The following is a 23,354-nucleotide window of genomic DNA, read 5'->3' as shown; positions in this document are numbered from 1 at the left end:
AATAAGAGAATCATCTTTAATAACTGAGGAGTGTTTTAACACACTAAGCACGCTGTTTCAGTGTGCGGCGTCTGTATTTACAACAGGAAATGCTCCGGGAACCCCTTCTCCTCCTGCTGCTGAGTTCAGCAGTGTTGCAAGATACAGATTTCCTGTGAGGCGTGGGGCTTTGCCGGTGGATACGCTCTCCAACCTATGGCGCTTCATTTTGGCCCTGGTATTTTATTGTGTGGTTCTGGGAGGCGGTGGGGTTATGGAGTCAAGACAAGGGTGGAAGGCCGGGGAGAGATCAGCTATGCACAGACAATTACAATGGGCTCAAAACCCCAGAACATTTACCTTTTCCAACTGAATGACTCTATAAAATGGACACCTGCCATGCTCCTAGCATGAATCACTGTACTTCGAGGCACACACAAGTGGAGTGCAGTCACGCCTAGTTGCTCGCTGATGTATCAGATACAATGTCTGCCCAGGGTTCAGCGCCTGAGACAAATGTTAAAGTTATTTGTTCTTGTCAATAAACTAAACTTTACAGTGACCCTTTATTTTTATTATGCCGCATGTATTTTAAGAGAGGTGGTTGCTGCTTCGGTTGGCAGCCAGTGTTGCACTGAGGCCTACTGAAGGCCCAGTTGCCCTGGCAGCTCACCACTCTGTGCAAGGGGCTGGGTGGACCAGTGAAGTTTCCATCTGTTCTCAGGGAGCCTGACCTCTCGGTCGTTTGGCATCACCAGGGGACACCTGTTTGGGGCCTAGAGTTTCTGGTGTTGTTTCATCTGGTTCTGAGTCCTGGCTCTAAAGAGTCAGCGGTTGGACAGGAAGTGTAAAAAGAAACAAACAAAAATATCGACAGTGATCCTGATGTCCAAACACACATGAGTGGAAGCACTACTGCCACTGAGAACAGAGTGCTTCCTGGTATTGAAGGAACCAATGTTTACAAGTCGCTGGGCACGAGGATGCAGCTCCAAATGCGAGTGGGTGTGTGGTGGGTGGCAGTGACGTTCCTGAGCTAGTGTCAGGGTTAGCCGAGGATTCCCTCCTCTGGTTTTTCTTCTCAAATGTGGGCAGAGAGAAATAACTGAAGTACAAAGAGTTTTGGCCGATAATTATTTTCTTTGTATTGTCTCTCCCAAATCGTGCTGCTAGAAAAGTGAAAATATACTTGCTTTTTTTAAAAAAAAGTTTTTTCCACTCATACCTACTGTTGACCTTCCAGATGAGCAGACGCTGCAAGAAGCACAGCATTTAGAACACCGGCAGTCAGACTGGGCAGGACGGGCAGAATGGTCCAGAAGCTGGATAATCCACAAAAGCAAAAGCTTAACATCACACTGTTTACAATATTTTAAGTTTAAATAATTATTAATTTACATAATAATTTTCCTCCTGCCAAACTCCGCTGCGCCCCCTAGAGTGTGTAAAAGGCAACAACAGCTCTTGTGGCTCCACATCCAGCAGCTGCCACTCTGATTTAAAAAGGGAGGTGTTGCCAGTTTCCAGAGCAATTACAATTGGTTAAAAATAGCGAACAGCCTTGGCTGGTGCACAGTGATTTGAGCAGAATTCTGCATTGGTTTTTCTATCACAGAACAAATCTGTGGGTATCTAAGTGGATTGCCCTGGTGACACTCCATCTACTGCAACAGCAAATACCAGGCTCAGTCACCAGTGAGCGAGATCCAGATGTGTGAGAACCCCGGTGGTCCTGAGAGATGCCCCCGCACAGACCCACAGCTACATTGCAGCAGCTGGATGGGTAAAGCTGATGCTTTGGAACAGAGATTTCATCGTCCTGAGCCAGTGAAACTGTATTATAATGTTTTCTGCTTCATAGATTGATGAAAATATTGCAACCATGGTCTCTATGTTTAAAAAGCCATTTTTTTTCTTTCTAAAATTTTAACTAAGCAACATGACCAAAATAGTACTTAACTTTGTATTGTTTCAGTCCTTAGCCTATATATTTCAAATAGGTTCAAAAGCTATAGGAAATAGAATTGAATTCATGATTTTCATTATTTAAGAAAAATGAACTAATGACTAAAGATTAAAGGTTGTTTTTTTTCTTAAATATTTCCCCAAATCCAAATCCCAAACTTTAATCCCTAGCCACAGAGAGAGGCGGTGCGGCGCACAAGTGAAGAACAGCTGCCATTTGTTGAGCACTTGCTGTGTCAGAGACGCTGGGGAAGAGCTTGGCAAGCGAGGAAGAGGCAAAGCCGAGGTCTGGACCCCACACCATCTGACTCCCAAACCCCAAATAAACTGCCCTATGTGGGAGAAAGTAGTATGAGCTTATCAAAAGCAAGTAAATTTTCTACCTTTTTGGCATAATGACTTACAAAAAAAGAAAAGAAAAATGAGTAACTTAAGCAATGAGAGATCATGTCCTTTCCTCTTTTAAAGTAGATATGATTTTTAGAACAGTTTTAGATTTACTGAAGAATCAAGAAAACAATTTAAAGACAGAGTTTTATGTTTTCTTTTTGTGTATCTTTTCTGCTATAATGTTAAGGTATTGACATTATACCCTAACTGTGAGTTTGTGCAGTTTTTTCACCTAGAGATTTTTTAAAGTAAAACAAATTTAAAGTTTTATTTTGATAAAACTTTAAGATCATTGTTTGATACTCAGTTTCATAAACAAAGAGGGATATTTTGTTGACAAGTAGCACTATAATTTTGGGATGGCAGGAGGGGGACTTGGGGTCAGAAGGCTTGGGTTTGAACCCCAGTTCTGTCACTTACTAGCCGAGCAGCTGAACGTCTTCCTGAGTCTCAGTCTCCTCCTCTGTGAAACGGGAGTGCTGAGACCCAACCGAGTTAGAAGAGGGGATCAGTGCAAGCTGGAGAGGGTAAACCAAATGCTAGTTCTTATGATGAGTACTCGTTATGGCTGCAACTCTAGACTAACATAATTCATTGTATAACCCACTATATATATATTCAAATAAGCCATGTCTCTAGAGAACAAACAAGTGAAATTCAGTAGGATAATGGGTAGAGCCTTGGTCTTGGCCTCAGGCAGATGCGAGTTTGAATCCTGGCTCTCCCCCTTAATAGCTGTGTAACTCTGAACTTCTCCTCATACCTCCTCTGGCTCTCAGATTCTTTAGATCTAAAATGGGATAACATCACCCAAACTCAGAGTTGTTTTGAGGATTAGGTTTTATGTATGTGAAGCATCTTATACAGTGCCACAGGGTCATTCTCATTATTATTTTGGGTTTTCTGCAGGGTTGCATCCTCTCTGGGATTGCTTGGGGACACCCTTTACCCTCTGAAGTCCTTCTTTTTAAATACTCCTAATTGGGGCAAACACAACACTATGAGGCTTTCACTTTTAGAAATGGAAGTTAAGTATGATAAATCAAATAGATGATGACACTAAGCAGCATGCTTTTGGGGTCACACAGAAAGCATGTCTGTGACTTTGTGCAATAGTTACCTTCGGTACAACTTTTGACTTGAATGCTACTCTCAAAGAGGAGATCAGACCTGATTTGATTCATCATCTTTTGGTTTTTGGAGAACATGATTTAAAAAGAAAATTCCAAAGAGCTACCGTTGTCACTTGGCATTTTATTTGCAGGGTGCTTTATAAATCACAGCTTAGGAAACACCGTTTGGAACACGCCCACCCCACCTTACCCCCATGTTCTGCTGCGCCAAATCCAACCCAGGGGGAAGGGTCTCCTCCTCAGGGAGGCCGGCTCCGAGCATCCCCGAGACAGGAGAGCCTTGCGTTGCTCTCTGCACTTCTCGTGTAGCAGTCGCTGCCTCACAGTCACTTCCTAAATATCCGCTTCCACCGCCAATTGTAAAGTCTCGAGACATGAAGCATTCTAAATGACTATAAATGTCAGCGACTTGTCTGTACATTCACAGGGGGAGACGCTCTTAGGACACGAAGAACTGCAAAAAGAATCTTAAACTCTTTACAATAATCATGTTGCTGCTGGTACTGTTGGTGTCGTTAATTATGTAATTGTTGTATTTTAGGGGAACAGAGCAAATTAGTGATTAAGGGTTACTGTAATTCTGTCATTTCTGAAGGTGTTGAAAATTGAGACTATCACTGTAGAGAAAAGGAGTAAAAAAGAACTCATAGTTTAAATCGGAATTATCAATATGAAATCCTAATTAATTTTATTTAAAAAATGTCAAACTCTACTGAAAAGGCCTAGAAACAACCACCAAAACAGAAATAGTGGTTCACCCTTAGCATTGAGGTGCTGATATACCAATGTCCCACAGACGGGACCCAGGCTCCTTAGAGAAACATCTATGCCGAGTCAGGGGCAGGGTAAGTGCATGGTGAGCTTGTCACTGACTTGTATCACATGGCAAGAGAGTGAGCAAAAGCCACCGGGGTTTTGTCAACAGGGCTCAGGAGCCAACTTGAGGAGGCTCCTGCCTAAAGATGGAACATTTTGGCATCCACATGGGTAATGACTGCAATAGATTAAAACCCACCAGATAACGTTTAAAAATCATGAGTTCATAATGATAATTAAAAAGAGAGAGAATGAGGGAAAGAAAAGAAGAAAGAAAGAAAGAAAGAAAACAGGGTGGGCCAAAGGTGGGTTTACAGCTGTTCTTATGGAAAGTAATACAATAATTGATAAATAACAATACAAGAATAAACTGTTTTACATACACATGACTGTAAACCTACTTTTGCCCCACCCTGTATGTAAGAGAGAAAGAACTAAAGAGAGAAAAAGAGAGAGGGAGAGAGAGGGAGGTGATGAGGGAGAAAAAGAGGGAGAAAGAGAGAGAGAAGCAAGCAGACAATTGGTCAGTATGAAAAGAGGCTAGTCAGCCAACTCATTATTCTGAAAGCTGAAAATAAAGGAGAAAAACTCAAGCATTTATTTTGCCTTTTCTGTGTGAATTATACAACTGGGTAATGGAATAGAAGATAAAGGAAAGGTTCTTTTTACAAATGTACTCCAGCTAATAAATATAAATGAAAAGATAGAATGAGGATATCACCACTCTGCAACCATTAATGAATGAATGCATCAGGGCATGTATTAAGTTGCTAACATTGCAAAAGAAAGACATTGATATTATGGGCCTCCTAATGGAAGAACATTCCTTGCCAAAAAAATTGAAATCTGAAAATAAAAAGCAAACCCCTGTTTAGGCCTCACCTCCAATGGGGAGACTTCCTTGATCACTTCCGGCTGTACCGGAACACTATCTCTTTGTTCTGTTTTTCCATTTTATTCATACAGTCAGTTGTTCCACACAGACAGTCGTTCACTCGCCTGTTGCATGGTTTCCTTGTTTCCACTCTTGTCCTCCTCCAGTCTAATATCTACTCAGCAACTGAAAGATATTTTAAAATGGAAGCCAGAGCATGGCACTCTTTGCTCAATAGCTTCCTATCAACCCTTGAATCAAATCCAAGACCTTTACCAGGGCCAGCAAGGTCCTGCCAAATCTGGTCCAAATTCATCATCTACACTCCCTCCCTAGCTCATTGTACTCAGTCACACGGACCTTCATGCTGTACTGTCAATGCCGGGAAGCACACGCCTGCCTCAGGACCTTTGCACAGAATGCTCTGCCCCACAGTATCTGCGTGGCTTGCTCCCTTAGCGCCTCCTGATTTCTTCTCAAATATCCCCTGACCAGAAAAGCTTTCATTATCAGCAGCAACCGTGGTACTTCTCTATTCCCCTTAACTCACTTTATTATTTTTTTGTGACACTGTCATACCTATATCTTAGAGTCATTTGTTTATCATCGATCCCCTATTAGATTGCAAGCTCTAGCACCAAGGACTCCATTTCATTGATTTTTGCATCTCCAGCGCCTAGAACAGTGCCTATGACATAGTACATGCTCAACAAATGCTTGTTGGAGGAAGGAATGTAGGGGTGAGTTGCCATGTCAGAGTGAGCTGCATTACACACCGGTCTCCCGTAACTGCTCACTGAGGACAGGGAACATGTTTTGTTCAGCTTTGCATCACAGCATCTTGCTTAATGTGTGGCACTTAGTAGGTACTTAATAAATGCTTCTTTTTTTTTTTTACTATGTGAATTGTACATCTGGGTAACCAAATGGAAGATAAAGAGAGAAAAAGGTAAAGATCAGGTAAACTTTTATTTTTCCACCTCTACCTACAAGGATATCCTAAAATAGAAGATTTATTTTGTGTGCACTATGTGTGTGTTAGAGGTCTCACTGGATTCCTAAGTTGTATTTCTGTGATAAAAACTACCAAAATCAAAGTCCCATATGAAATAAAATCATCGCATCGTGAAAACATAGTGGGTTCTAAAGATCAATAAGGGCACAAATTAAGCATGCCAGTCGTTGGCCAAACTATGTGGGGTGCTGTGTGAATCAGAACACATCCCAGTCACTGCTGTGGGTCTCTGTGTGAAGTAGCGTCTCTGAAACCGTGTCCAGAGGATGTGGGTGGGGGGAAGAAAGGGTCTTTTTCAGCCACACTGTGTTGAAACCACTAGGTAGTGCTGTCAAAGACAGTGTGGTTTTCCTTTGTGGGTTCAGAGGGGAAATATCTTACTTTTAAAATAAAAGTCTTTAATTTTTTATAACAATAGCATTGCATACTTAATGTAGAACATTTAGTATATCTACAATAAACAAAAGGAAGAAATATTCACCCAGAACATTTCCAGAAAGAAATCATCCAGAAAGAACCACTGTTAATAACAGTATGTATACTCTCTAATAATTAACAATAACGGTTTACATGAATTCAGTGCTTGGTGTTTGTCAGACACTGCACCAGTGCTTCATGCTTAGCCTCCCAGTCTTTATAGGAAATTTCTCTCTCTATAGTCATATATGAAGTATAGATATAGTTACACATCTACTGATATGAATACCATACTGGCTTTTCTTGATAACTCAGCACATAGTAGATGCTCAACAAATATTAGTTGATGGATTCTTGAGAGTTTAATGATATAATTCATGAAAAGCATCTGGTCTGTATACTCATCTAATAAATAGTAGCTACATATTACTGTATGTGTTAACATTAATTACTTTACAAAGCAACACTATAAATGTTCTTTGTTGAAGTTGCCCCTAAGAGAGCTAAACGTAGTTGGTTAAGTGACCAAGTAACAATAAGGAATCCAAATTAAGCTTCTCACTTGGCATTTTTGCCCCTTTGTCCTCTTGAACCTGGCTGGCTTTGGATTTGGGAGAGGGGGCTGTGTCCCAGGCTGGTAGCAATCTAAAAGGTGAAGCCAACCTGGAATTCCAGAGCTTTCTGGTGGCTGTGCTGCCAGGGCCACACTGTTCACAGGGCTCCAGAAACAAAAACTGCTAGGGCAGTTGTGGACGGCTGTTCCTGCAGAATCTCTTCAAATGTCTCAATGGTTAGGTGGACCTGTTTTCCTTCTGCCTAGTGCTCCATCCCCCTATCTCTCCCTGACTACTTCTGTTTCTGCCATCTAAGATTACTGTAAATTGATTTAGTAAGCACTTTTGAGTTTCAGTGAGCAAGGTACTGTGCTAGATATGTGGTGGTGGGCGCAGGGGGCACAGAGAGATAATGGTTCCTCTGCCTTCCAGAAACTTTCACAATAGTAGGGAGGGTAAGAGAAATATATCTCTCTAAGGTGAGTAATTCCTTCTAAATTCTCCTGACTTCCAATTAGAGAAAGTAGAAAGTTTCTCAGTTTGTGATAAGAGGCCATCTGCATCAATTTCACCTGGAGTGTTCATTACAAGTGGGTCTCAGACCTACTGGATCTGAATCTCTGAGCTGGGAAGGGATGGTGCTTGGAATCTGTATTTATAACAAGCATTACAGGTGCTTCTTCCACACACACTGAAGTTTGAAATCCACTTGTGTAGCATCCCAAGATGATTGCAGATGATAGTGGAGATTGCAAGGAAGAAAGAATGTATGTTGAACGTTGTCAATTCCTAGTTTTTTAGAGATGAAGAAACCACAGTCCAGAGAGGTTAAATAACTTGCCGTAGGTCACACACAGAAAGGGGCAGAACCAAGATTTGGATCTGTAAGGTCCTACTGCAGCAGAGCCCACACCTGTAACCATGAAGGTCAACTGCCTCTTGTAGCTGGTGGCTGTAACAAAGCCCCAGGAAGGCGTGGACAGGTGCAGTATGCCTAAGGGAAGAACATGGACACAATGACCTGTTTAGAACTGTAACAACTACCAAGAACTATTGGTTTTCATCAGTCCCTTAAGAAGTAGATTATGTTGTATTGTTTTTATTCTCCCAGAGTCACAAGGGTAGGTTTTAAAAAGGACATATCAGCAATCTGCAAGCAGCCTTTCTGTAGCATGCTGTCTATGTGCACTATCTCATCAACCCTTGACAGCTCTGAGATAAAGTTTGACTCGATTTAGAGATACAGAAAGTGTTCTCAGAGAGTGTAAGTGACTTTCCCCAAGGACACAGCTAGTAAATGGTGGAATCTGATCTGTTTTTGTGCCATATATGTTGCATCAATGAAAGTGGCTTCAACTACAAGTAACAAACCGCAATACAAAATGACTTGCACGGGGCAGAAAGGTGTTCTCACATAGTGGTCAGTTCTCAGGCAGGGCAGCTTTCACAGGTGGTTGATTCAGAGGCTCCGTGATGTCATCAAGCTCTATCAACCTTGGTGTCTGCCCACATCTGAGCAATTTATGGGTTGAATTGTGTCCCCTGACCACCCTCTCCCCAACTATGTGTTGAAGTCCTAATTCTCAGTACTTCAGAATGTGACCTAATTTGTAAACAGAGCATTTACAGAGGTAATCAAATTAAAACGAGATCATTAGAGTGGTCTCTCTAATCCAATATGATTGGTGTTATACAAAGGGCGTATTTGGATACGAAGAGAGACACACACAGAGGGAAGACAGTGTGAAGACACTGGGGGATGATGATCACGTGACTGGTGTGGTGTATCTACAAGCCAAGGAACACTAAGGATTGCCGGCAGACACTAGACGGGGCAAGAATGTATTCTTCTCCCAGGGCCATCAGAGAGAGCACGGCCCTGCTGACACCTTGATTTTGGATTTGTAGCCTCCAGAACTGTGAGACAATACATTTTTTTTTATTTTAAGACTCCTGGTTTGTTGTACTTTGTTACAGCAGCCCTAGGAAATGAACCTGGCATTATTTCTGCCATCACTGGTATTCATCCTAGCAGACTGGTGGCTAACTTTCAGGAGTCTCATCCAGACAACAAAATATCTGGAGGGAAAAAGAGAGAGCACTTCTTTGGGTGGCAAGGAAACTCTTCTCTGAAGGAGCCCCAGCAGACTGGCTTCCTCTCCGCTTGCCTTGCCAGAGTCTCGTGCCCTTTCTCAAACTCAGCAATGGTGGAGGGAATATGATTGCCCATGACCAGTCAGTCTGCAGTTGCAGCCAGATGGGTCAGAGTCTCCTGAAGTGCATAGCTGTGTGTGAAGGAATGGGTTCCTGAACAAGCTCAGGTTCTGTAGCAAGGAAGAGGGGGAAGAAGGAGTGCTGGGTAGGCCACTGACAATGTCCATCATCTTCTAGATTTTGTCCATCACTCTATGGCCACCTTTTCTGTGTCCTGGTTTCTCTCCATAGAATGGGAATTATTGCTTCTGTTTTACTTGAAGGTGAGAGAAGTGAATTTGGATTTGTAAGTTAATTTTATTTACATAAATATTGCTTTTATGGAACCTGAAGCTTAGGGCTTGGCTCAATGCCTAGAATGCAATGGACTCTCAAATGGCAGATAGCATGTCGCCATGGGAAGTTTACTGTCTGCGGTCCTTGGCTCTTTCGGCGTCCAGTTTTGGTGAAACTGTCCTGTGTTGTGGAAGGGCTATGGAACAGGCCTTTGATTTCTTTTTGGACCTAGGATTTCAAGAGTAATTAGGAGGATGTGCTTACTTCTCTCACTTATGAGCTCCTTACTTCTGCTCCCCCTTAAGGAGGTCAGATATACAATTGCCTCTGTCTTCCACTTGGGCTAACAGTTTCCCTGAGATCCCTAATGCTGGACATCTCTTGTCTTTTAGAGCAAATCCATCCCTTAGTGCATACAGAAGGAATGTGAAATCCATTAAAGGGTCCTGAAAAATATGACAGGATAAGTATGATGTAATTTAAGTATTTTGGCACTGCAAATGGAAAGAAATTACATTTCCTATTATCTTCCAACAGTTATTGAAAATGAAATGAAATATATTCTATATTCCCCCAAAAAGTCAAGGTTTTTTTTTCCCTTTAAATGCAATTTTTCCTGCAGTTTGTTCATTTGGTATGCATTCCCCTCCTTTCACGACATGGAGGCATTCTGTTATGAAACATTCAATGAAAAAAAATGGACAAAAAAAGTATACTACTTCTTTAAAATATATTGCAAGAATACTCATTTTCAGCTTTTTATTGCAGCACTAGCTGGTATTCTTGCATGCAGTTTTGTAATTTATTCTGAACATTCTACTTAAACCTTTTTTCAATAGCATGATTTTATTAGAGTCAGCTCACTGGACTTTCCCAAAAAGGTATTTAAGATCAAATAAAACCAGTGCTTGGAAAAATATCATTACAATATGAAAGCAGTTACAAAAACATTAGTACTGCAAAGTTTTATTTCAAATGGCTGAGCTTGCTGTACCCCGGGTTATGGTACTTCTACTTCTGCAGACACACTTACTGGGGAAATGGGAAAAACTGTCATCTTAGCAGTTTTTGCTCATGGTGGGGGAGGAGCGGGGGAAAGGAAAAAGGTATAAAAATTTAAAGTGAGGCAGCAAAATTTTTAGGTGCTGGCATCAGTGGGAAAAGTAGATTTCCCTCCATCCTGAGCTCTACCTTCCAATCTATAGTTTCCAACCACCCTCCACTTCTTGAGTGCCCTCAAAGATGTGATAGAACCCTTTAAGTTAGTTTTTTACCTGGAGACAACGTGCTGTTGTCTCTAAAATACGGAAGGTTCCTTTTGGAAATCTGAGTGGACTGATTATTAAATTAAATATGCCAGCGTATTATATTCCTTTTGGGGTTTTGTTCCATATCTAATAAATGCATCAACATGGTACCTTATTGCTCAAATAATGTCTTTTAGCACCTCCATCTGGCCGGGCAGAAAGTCCACATCTTAAAGCTGCCTTGAAACACCTTCTCAGGAGAGCTTTCCAGGCAAGTGTGGCGGGTCCCCAGGCTCTAGGGGTGAGCACTTTGCAGCTCTTGTCTTCTCTGTCAAGTGCAGCTCCCATGGCTATTTCCTACACTCACCTTGAACCAGGCCAAGGGATGAACCAGCACCCTGCTCTCATTTGATTTCATAACTGAGCACTGAAGACAAATATTTTTTTGTTGTTGTTCAATTGTGAATGTGTCCTTGCTTCCCTGGTAACGGGCAGCTAGTGCGGCTGGAACTCAGCCTGCAGTGGGGTAGAGTCAGCCATGTCGTGACTGCGAAGCAATGGGCTCTGCCCTCCACCCGCAAGGAGATTGCTTTCAATTAAACTCTGATGTTTATCAGGGGAAAAAAAAAGTGTCATTTGTTATATTACCCAAATCACTGCTGGGTCAGGTGTTTATATTTTAGAGAAAGTGATCTACTATTGGTTGTGCAGCACAAAAGATATGTTTGGTAAAGATGACATAAATCAGCCTTTCTAGACATTGGTATTTTCATGTAGGTGATTATTAATCCACATGCAATTCTGTTACACAGTATTTCCCTCACCCCTTCTCCTCCAAGCATCAAATCTATGGCAAAGCACCTACATTCCTTAAGTTTGCAGATTAGGTGCTTTCTATGTGGACTTTCAAATGCGATTTTTAAATTGCGAGTTACTATTCATTTTACTTTTCTAAGGAGAAATATGCTTAAAAAGTAAAGTCTTTATTGCTTCTTAAAAGGCCTAGCACTCTGTGATAAATTCTCATATTTTGACTGTTAATATGTTTGAATGAAAATTATTTATACATTTGGGTGAGGTTGAGTGGTTTTCATTTGATTGCTGCCTCTGGAAATGAAAGCAGAGTAGCAGGAAATTTACATGTCATGCTGTGATGTATATCCAGATTATGAGATGATTGTGCGGCAGACGAACCCCAAGTAAAATCATTCCCATCAAACTGTGACAACTGCAATTCCTGACAAGGCCTCTTAGTTTTGGGGGCTATTATCATTGTACAAGAATATAATCTATTGACAGCAGGGCTGTTTAATACATTTAAAGGCAGACAGTGGAAGAAATCTTAACTGTTTTCATTCGCCACTGCACAAGGGTGCAGATCAAAAGTGAATTATATTTAAAAATATGCATGTATGATGATAAGATGCATGACATTCATCAACCTGTTTAGTCATGGTTAGGCTGAGGTTGGGGAGAGCCAATATTACTGCCATATGTGGTCTAAAATAGAGACGTGAGACTGGAAATTACATCATGGCCCAGTCAGAGTGAGCATGCAGGGAGGACATTCTTTTTCAATCCCTGCTCTCTACCTGCTCAAGCACCGAGAGCCATCCACGTCTGTAGCGGCGACTCTGGCTGAAGGGGTGTGCGGAGGGCCTCTGCATCCGTGCCCCCCTGTTCAGCGCATTGTATGCAGGCCTCTGTGCAGGCCTGTGCTAACCCCCTGGGTGAGATGAGATGAGTACACCATTACCTTTAGAGAAGCTCATAGTGAGGGGGACACTGACACATGTGTTTGTAAGACAAGAGTGAAAACTAGAGCTTAGGGCACAGGGAAATGTCTCAGTGGACTGAGCACAGAATTGCTCAGCCCCAAGGTTCCAAATAATGTAATTGGGGTGTTGGAGGAGAGGGGCTGCCTAATAGGCTGTCCCACAGGTGTGCCCACGGTGGAGAGGGCTGCTTAGGATTTGGGTGCAAAAGCTCACGTGGGGGTATAACAATGTTAATATCCAATGACAATAGGACTTGGCTTGATCCCTTTTTATGAGATAACTCTGGCATGACTGTGAGGAGCACAGTGGTTTTCTATGTGACAGGGCTGAAAATCAAGCACAAGGAGGATTTTGAAGTCCCATGTTCATCAAGAGCGCAAACCACACACAGAATCGTCATTTATTAAACAAAAGATGTCTGAGGATAGTTTTTATTTTTTTAATATATTTTATTAATTATGCTATTACAGTTGCCCTAATTTTCCCCCTTTGCTCCCCTCCACCTGGTCCCCCTGACTCCCACCAGCAATCCTCCCCTTTAGCTCATGCCCATTGGTCATGCATGTAAGTTCTATATCTATTCCATTTCCCATACTTTGTTAACACCCCCCTTGTCTATTCTGTACCTACCAATTTATACTTTTTAATTCCTGCACATTTCCCCCCATTCTCCCCCTTTCCCCTCCCAACTAATAACTCCCCAAATGATCTCCATATCTATGATTGTGTTTATGTTCTGGTTGTTTGCTTAGTTTGTTTTTCAGATTCAGTTGTTGATATTTGTGAATTTATTGCCATTTTAATGTTCATTGTTTTCATCTTTTTAAGTAAGTCCCTTTAACATTTGATATAATGGTTTGGTGATGATGAACTCCTTTAGCTTTACATTGTCTGGGAAGCATTGTCTGCCCTTCCATTCTAAATGACAGTTTTGCTGAATAGAGTAATCTAGGTTGTAGGTCCTTGCTTTTCATCACTTTGAATACTTCTTGCCAGTCTCTTCTAGCCTGCAAAGCTTATTTTGAGAAATTGACCAACAGTCCTATGGTAACTCCTTTGTAGGTAACTCTCTACTTTTCTCCTGCTGCTTTAAACGTCAACATTTTAATTATGATGTTTCTGGGTGTGGTCCTCTTTGTGTCCATCTTTTTTAGGACTCTCTGTTTCTTGAACTTATATGTCTATTTCTTTTACCAAATTAAGGAGTTTTCTTTCATCATTTTTCAAATAAGTTTTCAATTCCTTGTTCTTCCTTTGCCTTCCAGCACCATATGATTCAAATGTTAGTAGGCTTGAAATTGTCCCATAGGCTCCTTCTTATCTTTGTTTTTATTTTTTTAATTCTTTTTTTCTTTTTGCTACTCTGATTGAATGCTTTTTTCCTCCTTTTGTTCCAATCATTGATTTGATTCTTGGCTTCATCCACTGTTGGTTCCCTGTAAATTTATCTTTATTTCACTTAGTGTAACCTTCATTTTTTGCCTGGGTCTTTTTTATACTGTTGAAGTACCCAATGAGTTCTTTAAGCATCCTAATAAGCAATGTTTTGAACTCTGCATCTGATAGGTTGCTTATCTCCATTTTGTTTAGTTCTTTTTCTGGAGTTTTATTCTGTTCTTTCATTTGGACCATGTTTCTTTGACTACTCATTTTGGCAGCCTCCCTGTGTTTGTCTCTATGTATTAAATAGAGCTGTTCGATTCCCTGTATTAGTAGTGTGGCCATTTGTAGAAGAGCACACCAGTTATTTGGATGGGGCAGAGCCTCAGGTAATTGCCTGGGTGGGGCAACCTGTGTGAATAAGGTTGATGGAATCTCTAATATGTTGTCACTGCACTATGGATCTGTGTGGGGCAGGGCTCAGAAAGGGGACAATGTTACTGCCTGGCTTTTGGTGTTCTGTCTGGGAGGAAGCTGTCCTGTGGCACTCACCCTGATGCCAGACATTTCAATTTCTTTCTGTATGCTTCTGGTGCCCTTCCAGCTGCTGCTTTCATGCTGGAGCCCAGAGGGAGTGAGTTTGCTTAAGTCCTAAGTCTGTTGTAGGCTCTTTAAGAGGAGACTCCTGGGAATCCCACAGTTTCTTCCTCTGCCCCAACCCCCACTGGTTTTTACAGCCAGAAGTTACAGGGGCTTATCTTTCTGGCACTGGAAACCTGGGCTGGATTTGTCTGGTGTCAGGCTGAGATCCCTCACTCCCAAGGCATCCCTCTGATTTTTATCTACCACACGTAGGTATGGGACCACCCATTCCTCATTTTTGCATCTCTACCCCTTCTGCCCATCTGTATGAATATGACTTTAATTCTTTGGTTGTCAGACTCCCATACAGCTTAATTTTGTAATGATTCTGGGTGATAGTGTTTTGTAGTTTAGTTGTAATTTTTGCTGTGGTTGTGTGAGGAGGTGAGGCTATGCCTCCATCTTGACCAGAAGTACCTGAAGACAGTTTTTAAAGAATGGGATGAAGAATTAATGGTGTTTCCCTGCAGGAATTAGTTCATCAGCAAATACTCAGTTCATAAGATTAAAATGACTTTGAATGGAGACTGTAGGAGGGAAAACAAGGAAGATGGAAAAGGGTTAAAAGGTCAACATGTCAGTTCAGTAGTCAAGGACTCCTGTGTGTTCTGTCCCTCTCCACTGCTTTGGGAAAAAATGCTTAAATAAGCCACTACCCTCTGCCTTTCACCTTAAAATCTGAACTATTACAGTGAAAATTATTTTTAGTGCCCATTCCAAAGGTTAATCATGAGAAGATGCTCTTGTTCTTTGAAAGGTTGTATAAGGCTATTCTGAGAGAAGCAAGGATAGGTCCCCTAAAGGGCATAAAACACCGATGAGGTCTTGGTCCCATGCAGAATTGCCAGGCCAGGACTAAAAGATTATTGGAATGAAAATCCTTCAGTAGCTGGCATAGGCCCCTTGATGATCTCTTAGTGATTGGTGGGCATAGCCTGGGAGGGGAATTTCTCACTAAGAAGAGGGGAATGATAAAACCAAAATCACCCAAGTCTAAGGGCAATGCTCCCACTGAACCAAGATCCTATCCAGGTACATTGCATTTAGTGATCGTATCTCCTTAGTTTTTTTCTTGACTGTCACAATTTCTTAGCCTTTCATCAAGTTGATGAACTTGACAGTTTTGAGGAGTACTGGTCAGTTACTTTGTAGAATGTCCTTCAGTTGGAACTTGTCTAATGCTTTTCTCATGATTAGACTGAGGTTATGGGTTTGGGGCAAGAAGACCAGAGGTGAGGTGCCATTTTCATCACATCTTATCAAGAATACATACTGTCAACATGACTTGTCACCTTTGATGTTGACCTTGATCACCTGGCTGAGGTAGTGTCTGTTTAGTTTCTCTACTCCCCATGCTGTTCTCTTTATGCTGGAAGGAAGTGACTATATACAGCCCACACTTCAGGACACACACCGTTAACCCAAGGTGGGCCAGATTCCCTCCTCCAGGAATTAGGAATTGGGAGTTAGAGGAGCTAGTCGTCTTCCATCATGTAACAAGAGGTGGGTAGCGTTGTTCATGAAGAGGCAAGGAAAGCTGGTCTGAAGAGAGAAAATAATGAACATAACAGAGAGAATGAAATCAATGGAATGAAATGAGAGAGCAAGAGAGGGAGAGAGGTGAGAATCTGCCTTGTTTGTAGAGTTTCTAGTACTTAGTTCCAGTCCCTTGGGAGACGGATCTGCACTGCTTGCTTTTGCGTTGTGTGAGATATCCACATATGCTTACCGTGAGCTCCACATCCTGCCTTTGAAAAAGGATAATTTCTATAGTTTCTGATAACTCATAATTAAAGACCAGTAAGCTTTTTCTCAACCTGTGAGATATGAGGGGGGAGGCCACGAGGAGAGGTGGTCCCAGTCCTCCTCCCCTCACTGTCCCATGGTGGGTGTGGCTTTAGAACCCAGGCTCCTCCCTTACCAGCTTTGGCACCTTACGTGAGTCATTTAGGCCTTGGCCTTGTTGCTTGTAAAATAGGTATGATACTACCTGCTCCACAGGGCTGTTGTGACACTAGAAGAAAGGAATTGTATAAAGTTCTTAGTAAAGTGACTGACACACACTTCTTATCAGCATTTGTACCGCTTCCCCTCTTCTCTCCCAAGCTGCCCCCTCTGTGAATTGGTCCTTGCTCACCTGAGCAGAAGGTCACATGCTCGAAAACCTCATATAGGTCTCCATTATATGTTGGAAACTGCCCTGCCTGGTATCAGAAGCTATAACCCCCCCGCCAAGGCTAAGGCTGAGGGAATGACCTTGGACCGTAAGCCAGCAGGGAGACAAAAGCTTATCTCCCTGGCAGGAGCACTGCTTCTGCTGCTTCATTCATAACTGAACCCCAAAGCTTGGTCGGTTAGCCAATGACGAGTAAGATTCCCCAAGGGGGGAATGATCTAAGACAGGCACGATCACGTGGGAGGCCCCAAGAAAGGACTTTGGGGCTACAGCAAAAGGGAGTGATGGACCATTGCCCCTCGGCTTTGACATAGCCTGAGTCATCATCTCTGGGAGAAAATCTCCTTATCTCTTGGTTGCCTTAGTTCCCTTGCTCCACCTAAGCCTGAAACAATGACAGGGTGGTGCAGCTCTGTGCTGAAAAGGGCAGGTTCCCCGGGGTGATCAGGCCTAAGAAAGAATATGTAAAATCCTGTGAAACCTGCTTTGTTTAGAATGCTCTCAGTTGAATGATAAGGGTCCAAGGAAGAAGTAAGTTTATTCCTCAAAGTTTTTATTCCTCTTTGACCCTGACTCAAAATAGGCCCTCAGAATTCCTTGTTACCTATTGTTTGATCCTTACTTTCTAGCAATGAGTAATGAGCTTATACTGAATTCTTATGTAAACGAAACCAATAAAAAGCCTCTCTGGCAGGGGAACGGGGCGCTCTCCCCACCAGAGAGAGTGGCCATTCCATTCCTACTTCCCCACAGGACCTGGTTGTCTCTGTGCATGTTTTTCTCGCGTGTTGACAAGCCATCCGCAGGGTTCTGAGGTCACTGCCGGCTGGTGATCGCGTCAATTATATAGGAAGGATCTGCCTGTATTACATTTATTCATCTCTCAAACTAAAACACAATTTCATTCTTTACACCCATAGTATTTAACACAGGGCTTAGTACATAGACAGTGCCTAACCCATGAATTTATTATTTATTTCAAATATTGATTAGGCAATTCCCATCATGATTAGAGGACAGGACTACAGTTATAGGTGGAATGTGAACAGTAGTGAATAGCACCTGGCCATTTGCAACACGTTTTCAATGCTTTGCCCAACTTGAGCTGGCAGCAGATGTGTGAGGTCGCCAGGCAGGGCTTTTACCTGCACACCTGCCAAACGTGGGATCTGACTGCCAGAGATGAAGTGACCTGCTTATAGTCACCAGTACATGAAGAAGCGAGAGGGGGCAAATTCAGCAGCCTTGGGTGTCCAAGTTTAGTGCTCTTTGCACCTACTCGGAGGCCTTGGTGTGAAGGAGTGCTGTCTGCACGGGATTCCTTCGGGCTGGGATGTGCGAGTGGCAAATGGCAGTTGCTTCTAAGAAGAGGGAGGAGAAGAGGGATGTTTCCTTGCTGTGAGGGGCCCATCAAAATTATGGCTTGAAGCTTATTTTTACAGTGCAATAGCGTACCCCGTCTCAGCTGAGCAGAATCCTGTGAAACACAAGTTTAGCTCAGCAGAATTCATCACGAGCTGAGACTTAAAAATGTGTCTGAGCTCTGTACTTATTGAACACACAAAGAGTGTGAATATCAAGTTATTCGGCTGTGAAATAATATCAACAAAGTTAGTTATGTTTAATTTAACTGTTGAATGGAGGTTTAGCAATTTGGGACCGAAGCCTCGATGAGGAATGGAGAATGGGCAAATCAAACACTAAATTTCCTTCTCCTAATAGCCCAGGCTCTGCCGAGAGGAAAAAGTGCTTTCCCGCCTCTGCCTATCATCATTAAGCACCGAGCAGTACCTGTCTTGGGCCTTTCTATTTTTCCTAACCTCCTTGGGGGAAGAATGAATTGCAAACAGTACCAGGTCCCAAAGCCCCAGGAGGAACCCTTTGAAAGCCAGAAAGAGCGAAGATCTACTACCATTCTGTTACTTGAATACTTCTTTAGGAGGGCAGTTTAAATAATCTTACCTGTATATACTGACATGATACAAACTACGGATTCGGGAGAAGCAAATAGTATGCATAGGGCTTATCCCATCATTGAGAATTATTATCTGTCTTCTGTTGTTTGTAGTGTTTAATGTTTAATGATACAATGGTTCTTTCCCTCCCTCCCCTTCCTCCCCTCACTCCCCCTCCCTTCCTCATTTGTGATGAAGTAATTCCCATGGTTGCCCTGAATGGGAGTCAATAAGGACACTATTGGCATTTGGGGCTGGGCAGGTTTCCATTGTGCATCTTTCCTGTGCATTTGAGGATGTTCATCAGCCTTGGCTCCTGCCCACCAAAGGGCATAGCAGCTCCATAATCATTGTGACAACCAGAATCATCTCTAGAAGCTGTCTGCCTGAGAACCACTGCTTGTTTATCTGGTTGACTTCCATAAACCAGGAAGCATGAGGGGGAAAGAGTCTTTTTGAAAGTTTCCATGACTTTTATTTAAAGAGCTCAGAATCAAATGGGATGCAATCAACCTGAAAGGACATGGGAGTGGTACCCAGTTTCCCTTCACTGCCTCAACCTAATAGGCTGAAAAACTAAATACTCACTTTTTTAGATGTTTTGGTATGTAGCATTGATCACAGAGTCTGATCAAGAATTCATAAGTGCAAGTCTGCTGAGGGCACTGGGAAAGCTTTGGCTTTTCCTGATAAACGGGAAGGTTAGAAGCAGCACCTCCCATCTGTCTTCTTCCTGCCTTGCATACAAATGTGATGGCTGGAGCAACAGCAATTATATCACATCATGAGGAAAAAGTGAGCTGAAGCATGTCAGCAACTGCATATGTTCAGAGGACTTTTTTTTTCTGGGAATATGAATTTTTATTTCTTTTTAAAATTGTTTTATTACAGTTGTCCCAATTTTCCCCCATTGCTCTATCCTGCCCCTCCTACCCTCCTGTTCCCACAGTCAATCCCCACTCTATTGTCCATGTCCATGGTCCTTGATACCTGTTCATTGATTATATCCCTCCTACTTGTTTAAGTCTCCCAAGCTTTCCTGTCAATAGCAGTAGAAAACCCTTCTAACTGATGCAGCACCGTGAATGATATTTGCAAAGGTTATGTAATAATGTAGCAATATTTTTATGGTTTAATGTTGGTGAAGAGCAATAGATGTGTATAGGTATATTTCCACTATAGAATCCTTCCTCACATACTACAAAAACTTATTCACACACATACACACACACAAAATATGCAGGAATTATTGTAAATTGTTAACTGTTTTTCTTTGCATGATGTGTCTAAGAATTTTTTTACACTTTTGTATTCTATGTTTTTCAAATTTTCTTTAATAAGCCTGCATTATTTTTAAACAAGAAACCAATGTGTGTGTGCCCCACACTCAGATTTAAAGCTAACCTGGCCTGTGGCTGTGCTGGGAGAGGAAGAGTGTCTCCCGTCATGAGAACCAGCCATCGCCCCATACGCAGCTCCAGCATGTGAGCGCGGGGCTGCTCGTGGAGGCCTAAAACTTAGCCTGAGGCATTAAGGTCATTAATCATGTGACATTTAAATCAGGAAAATGAGAAGCATATGTAGTATTTTCAATATGTGAAGGACTCATGTAGAAATGGGTCATTCTCTTCTTTATTCACTCCAAATATTTGCTGAGGGCCATATGCGGGGTGCTGCTCAAGGCCCACTATGAACCCCAAACATACATGATCGCTGCCTTCATAGAATGTAGAGTTTACTAAGAGCAATAATCATTTATCAACCAATCATGTGAATGTAACACTTCACGTGATGATAAAACCTGGGAACGGACAGTAGAGGGAGCTGTGAGAGGTAGCGATCTGATTCAAGTTTGGGGAGTTAGTGTAAGCCAAGACTTTTGTGAGGAGGCTTTGTTGGAACTGAGATCTGAAGAGCTACCTAGAAAAAGTGAGTAAGAAGAGCGCTCTAGGCAGAGGCATTTACCAAGGCCCTGGGCCAGAGGGAATGTGGTCTGCTGGAGGAATGGAAGAGGCTGGGCCGTGTTGGCCAGGGACCCCTGGAGCACAGAGCATGGGGCTTGAGCTGTGTGAGGTGAGGCTGGATAGGCAGGCAGAGGCTAGACCATGCAGGGTAAGGATTGCAGCCTTCAGGCTTTCTAACACCCATGAAACATCATGAAGGGCTTTAATCAGGGGAGTGACATGATTTGTGTTGTGAAAGGGCCCCCTCCGGCTGCCCTGGATCTGCAGGTTAGAATTCAAGTCCATGGATGGAAGTGAGAAGGATGGATTTGAGCTAAATATGAGGAAGAAACTTTCTGATCATGAGCTAAATAATAACTACCATATCTTCAGCTATCATAACTGTGAGGCACTTTGCTAAGTGTTTGCAAACAAAGTAATTTTTTAATTTAATCCTCATAACAATCTTAAGGGCTGGACACTATTGTCATCTCACTTTACAGATTAAGGGAATTGAGGCTCAGAGAGGCTGAGTGGTTTACCCAGGGTCACACAGCTAATAAATAGTGAACCCAGTACTTGAACTGAATTCTGGCCAAAGCTAAAGCCACTTCATCACTGAGCAACACTGACCCCCACTAAAGGAGCTGCCATCCTAAGCATGAGGGGAGAAGCTGGATGGCGACCTCTTTGAAGGGCTTGCCTGAATTGGGGGCTCTTGACTTTCCAGGAGATACAATGCTTGACCTGCCTCACACTCACGGGGAGTCTGAACTCTGGGAGAAGCAGGCATTTTTGTCCTTGTGTCCTTCCCTAGAGAGCTGGGGATACCTCTGTCTACCATCCTGGCTGGAATCATCCTCTATGAAATCACATTTCTTGGCAGCCTGGAGACATCCTCTTCCCCACCATTCTCAGAGAGAAGACACTGGCTGGGGGTCCAGCTCTGCAAAGATTCCAGAGCCCCTCCGGAGGCTGCCTTGCAGGGGGAGCCCTACTTCCAGCTTGCTCTCGGGCACTGAAGGAACCAGACTCCATTTTGGAACTGAGGAGATGAAGATGAAGCTGGTGAACATTGACCTTTTGCAGACCTGAGCCATGCCGGAGTGAACTCCACGGATAAGGAACCACATCCATTGTTATCAGGTGCTATTGATTCTCAGGAGACCAGAGAGAGATGAAGAAGTTATCAGGCACCTCCGACTTCCCTTCTGAAGTCACAGAGCAGCTGCGACTCTGTAACGACCCTGAGCATGATGAACACTTGGGGAGAAGGGGTAATTTTTAAATCAAGAAAAATGCTCTTCTCTGCAAGAAAATTTGGCCACTAACTTCATTTGACAGGTGTAATAGACAGTGGTAGTTTTGGGGGGTTACATGGTGCAAAGTAAAGCAAGAGAGGTAATAAGCATCTTGGCATTTATTCTTTATGTAGGAATATTTGTTCCTCAAAGTCAGACTACGTGGAATATTAGCATTTGAATAAATTATTCAGCACCTTCTAGAGAAAGCAAGGGGAAAAATCTTTTCAGCATTATAACATGGCAATCTACGAGGTAGTAGAAAAAGAAGGCTGTCATTTTTTCTTCAATTACAAAAGGCAAATATTTATTATTTATAAGTATTCGCCTTGTATAGGCTTAAATGTTATTTATGAACCTGTTGCACAGTGATTTTCAATGTAACTCATTATTTTTAGCCTTAGGGTGTTGTAAAGGAGCACGGGTATATTTAATGACACTCTGCTAGTCAGCGCAATTACACTGTAATCATTATGTAAAATGTGCTATTAATTAAACCAATTTCTAGTTAGAACATTCGCTTCTGCAGGGCTTAATCTTAATCTTCAGCAATCTTTCTCTCTGTTTTTCACCTATTAATTATGTGATTACTTTTTAAGTTAATATGATAGAATATGTTTTTATTTTTAAGCTTAACATTGCCAATTAGGAATATCTGTCAAAAGGGTCTGGTGTTTATGGGTCAAAGGTTATTTTTATGAAACTGGATTTTTAAAAAATAAATCAAACTGTTGTATGTTCCCTTTTCTGCATGAGCAGCATTATTCACAAAAATTCTTAGATTCATGACTTAAAAAAATACCCAGATTCATTTTACTTGAGTCATTTCAGTAGTAAGTATATGTTCTTTAAAATGCCCTTTTCTTCTTAGTGGACGTCACATCAGACTTACATTTTACATTAGTAATTTGTAGAGAAACTCAAAATAGGTTAAATAGTTGGTGGTTTTGGTGGGGAGAGGAAGTCAGTAGCCGCGCTTTACCGGCGTTTCCACTGCCTCCCTTCCGAAAGCCTTTGGGTACGTCTACTGCTGGGTTTTCATTAATGGGGGTGGGAAATCTGCTTCCTAATCTTTACTAATGATTCTTGCTGATGAAGATCATGATAGCACTTCTTTGAAAAAATTACTGTTTTCTCTCTGGCACGACCCCTTGTAGCAGGGGAAAGAAAAGGCAGGACACAGGGTCAGCGCACGGAGGCCAGAGGAGCGGACCGGACACCACTCACTGTACGGTCTTCTCGCTTTGCCCAGCGCGTGCCTCCTGAGAGGGCGAGAGCGAGTTGCGGAAATCCTGAGCC

The sequence above is a fragment of the Phyllostomus hastatus genome, unplaced genomic scaffold (genome assembly GCF_019186645.2).
Source record: "Phyllostomus hastatus isolate PE091 unplaced genomic scaffold, TTU_PhHast_1.1 phas_contig_209, whole genome shotgun sequence".
NCBI lineage: Eukaryota > Metazoa > Chordata > Mammalia > Chiroptera > Phyllostomidae > Phyllostomus > Phyllostomus hastatus.
This window is presented reverse-complemented; position numbering follows the sequence as displayed.